General features: G+C 41.2%; 1 protein-coding gene across 2 annotated transcripts in view; it reads right to left on the bottom strand.

Moving 5' to 3' along the window:
* Positions 1 to 105, bottom strand: part of nlgn2b (neuroligin 2b) — a 64,797-nt gene extending 64,692 nt beyond the window's left edge. Inside the window, exon 1 of one of the 2 annotated variants that reach the window (XM_086309600.1) lies at positions 1 to 105. This exon is cut by the window's left edge and continues 783 nt beyond it. The gene's annotated coding sequence lies outside the window, so the exon portion shown is untranslated. The other variant, XM_086309599.1, reaches the window with a different exon arrangement.
* Positions 106 to 3,892: the final 3,787 nt, after the last annotated feature.

Raw genomic sequence — 3,892 nt, forward strand, 5'->3', positions numbered from 1 at the left:
AACAGAGCCCGCACCTTCCGATCAGCCCGGTGCTTTTGGAACAACACCTGAAAGGCTGTGAATATCAGGATGATGCAGTGGTATTTATTTTTGAAGCCCGCACTGAAGGAGATCCCACTGCTTTTCAATCTCCCTCTCTCGCTCTCTCTCTCTGAGCGCAGTCTCATTGACTCTCGCGCAATATTTCAGTCTCACTGCTAGTTGTCATGACGAGGAGGCGAGACGCATAATTCGGCGGAAAAGGGCGCTCGATCTGCTGAAATACTCGCGTGGAAAAGCAAAACGCGTTTGCTTCCAGCGTTTATAGGTGATGATCTGTGCCAGGCTGACGCAGATTTTTGTTTTCTTCTTTTTAATTTTTTTTAAATTTATTTTTGGTACTTTTTTGGTGGGTGAAATATGAAACACCGTAATATACGAATGCACGGGTTACATATAGAGCAATAATAATACAAATAACAGCAACAATAAATACTTACCTATAATTTCTGCTTCCTGGTTGAGTATATTATTTAAGGAAAATGAGCATGGATGCAGAGCTCAGCTGGTACACAGTAAAGACTACCTGCATTGATGTGACCACTAGGTGGCAGCACAAGCACAACATGCCAGCCAAAAGTGACCAGTTAGTGTCCCTAATAGCGTATTCAAATTAAATCGTTGGGGTTCGCCTCTATGCTGTGAATTGAACTGAGCTGAATCAGTTGTGTTGGCAATCAATTGTTTGATGAATCTTGCCACGATACTAACTTTCTATTAAGTTCTGTTTTGTTCTTCGCTCACCCTCGAGGGAAATATGTGGCCCTTCAGCTGCTAGATGCTTTCTCTGTTTGTCATTTGGTCCTCGACAGGTAGCATGAAGCAGGGGGCTTTAAAGCTGTTTTTGATCAAAGTAATTGCGGCTGCATCTGGAAGCGATGCCGATAGGAGCATTGAGGAGGGTAAATGGACTGCACTTACATATAGCACCTCTTTACCCTAGCTCTTTACAAAGAGCTTCAGCATTTTTGTCTCTCATTTTAACCACGTAGACACCAAGACGACAGGAGGAAACTTGCTGAAATTTTGCCCAAGGACACAGTGGGCCCTAAAAGTAAAACAATGAAGACGGGTCCCAAAAAGAAAAGAGGTCAAGCAAGTCAAGTGATGATTGTTGGTCGATTCATGACTCATTAGTGAGTCTTCCCATACAATCTGTGAGGTGTATCATTGCACAGTGTCATGCAATTAATATATCCTTAGTGTTTATTTTCTTTATTATATTGTTTTATGTACTTTAATAATGAAGGTTTGTAAAGCAAAGCCACTTTTGACTCATAAACTAAGTTCAGACAGGTTGCCCTGGTAACGGACCTCAGAAAGGGGAAGTTATTGCAAGCTGCACAGGAAGTTTTAGTGCACAGGCATATTATTAAATCAGACAAATAAATCAGACACAGAAAAGAGGAACTGAGTAGAAGGAGTTTGTAATGAAACTGTGTGTGTCACGTGTGTGACATCTGAAGTACCGAAATAACACTATGTAAGACACATGTTCAGCTAAAAATGTTAGAGTTTCTGCAGCTGGCTTTTGGGGCTGTGCAGGGCTCTCTCTTCCGGAAGATGATTGAATAAAAAGAAATATAAATGTTTTGACAACTATGAGTCGGGTTTTCTCTGTTCTATCATGGGGACAAAAGAATCGGGGTTAATAACAGCAAATTTTGGGTGTTACCAAGCTGTGGTCAGAAGAAGCAGTGTGTGAAGATGACACTCAGTATGCTCGCTTTGAATCCACAGTTCAACGTTACAACCCTCATGATGGAATCTTTCTAGTCACAGGAAAAAATGAACCAAGACGTTCTGTAATTTACCCAAACAAGCCTCTTTCGCTGGATGACTGAGTTCTGAGTTTAGACTTTCAGACAGAGGTTGATGCGTCTTTACAGTCAGTGAGTCAGGTGAGGAATTCAGTCATTCGATATAGTTTGGAGCCCGGGATGACTTGTGCAAGGTCTTCGGGGTGACTGGACGTACAATCAGAACACACTAGAGGGATGAAGTATCCCATTTTGCCTTCAGAAGGCAGCTTGATGTCTCATGGAAAGAAAGATGCGGCTGGAAGTATGTCTGAGCCACTTACTAAATGCAGATAGGTGGCAGGAAATGGATAGATGGATGGACAGATAGATAAATGCACACTAGATTAGCCTTCAATTATGACAGCCATTAGTGCAGAGGAACTGCACCGTGATCCTGTAACTCACTTAAGCAAATGTTAGATGATCTTAGCAATATGTCTTTGCTATGTACAAAAATGATGACTGCTCAGTGCAGCGAAATGCAAAGAGCACTGGACTCTTTGAGTAGTTTAATTGTGAAGTGAAGAGGTCTAGCTAGTTTCACCTGATTTAGGATGCAAAACTGTGACTTCATTACTGTTAGTTTAAACTGACCCTGCGTTTTCAAAATCCCTTTTTCTGCTTTCATTTCTTAAATGTGTGTACAGTGTTTAATCATTCATTTCTAACCCCTGTGAAACAATACTGTCACTTAGAAGTGTTCTGAAGTATTCTGACATATGAAATAAAGGGGGCTGATATCAAAAGGGCACGATTTCCAAGGTCAAGATTTCGGTATGTTAAATGTGTCTTATAAAGACATAGAATGCACCAAGGAAGAGTAATCACAGACCGTTAGCAACGTCTTGTTGTCAATCTGGACAGAGAACCTAGAAAAGGGAGCTGATAAGCACTATTTCTTCTGGGCCGGTGCAGAGGGAAATCTTTTTTTTTTCACCATTCCTTGCGCAGAGGGCAGATCTCAGGTGTCTTGTTAAAACGAGAGGGGAGATACGGTAGGTACAAAGGTCCCCGAGGCTCTGGCCTCTCCTCATAGGTCAGGGAGGAGATTAAAGGGAGTCAACAGCTGCAAGAGTATCATCTGCTTACCAAATATTATTAACCGCAACAACAAAGCAGTATGTGACCAGACTGGGAGCTGGAGCCTTTGCTGTCAGAAACTGTGAGTGGGAGAGAGGTTTTTTTTCCTGGATTGCATCACAAGTGAGATTTTCAAGGGAGAATAGTGAAACTCTGCACTGCTGAATTAAACTGTCGACTGGCTTGGATTGCATTCAGCTAGGGTACAAGCCTATTGTAAATCAAGGCTGTGCATGCTGATCTCCCATCCATGGGTTGCAAAAGGTGGTATATGACTGGAAGAATTTGTAAATTGCCCTGATGTTGATTCAAAAAGGTACAAGAAAAGATAACTTTGTATCCAGCGGTCAGGACTGCTGCAAAGTACACGTTCTCTCTAAAATCCCATTTATAACCTGTAATCCTGTATTACAGTTTTTTCTGATTGCTTAAGCACATTTTTTGTAACTATTGGCTAATTTTGCAAAACTCTTCACACAAATAAGAAAACCTGTCACCCAATAATCAAAACATTGTAGTTCTCTTGTAAAAGCAAACACAGCTAGATTAACTCTTCACACCTTCATAAAAATGGTGTTTCCGTATCAAACAGTACACACAAGCCATCATCTACTAAGCACACAATGCGCCAACTGCACACTGATGGTATGAATACAAAACACATCTGGCCTTTGCTTTCTCTGTGCACAAGGTAGGCTATGTCAGTTTGAGCTCATACTTCTGTCATAGATCCATAAGCATAGAGGGATCCAAACTTCAAGTACTGGTGTTTATTCAAACACATCAAAACAAACACAAGTGGTTATTTCCAAGTATAGGATTATTTGCAATCGCCATAATGACTATATGGGTTACTTGGTCTGCAGTGAACATGCTTCCTCTGCCCCAGCATCTGGTCATCTAGCAACTCTGTAAAGTAACAATTTCAGTATTTTTACATCAATGGTATTGGTGTGTTTCTCATTGGCATA

The sequence above is a fragment of the Aulonocara sp. 'chitande type north' Nkhata Bay genome, linkage group LG10 (genome assembly GCF_057382095.1).
Source record: "Aulonocara sp. 'chitande type north' Nkhata Bay isolate Kocher_YH1m ecotype deep benthic linkage group LG10, A_spYH_male_GT1.1, whole genome shotgun sequence".
Lineage (NCBI taxonomy): Eukaryota > Metazoa > Chordata > Actinopteri > Cichliformes > Cichlidae > Aulonocara > Aulonocara sp. 'chitande type north' Nkhata Bay.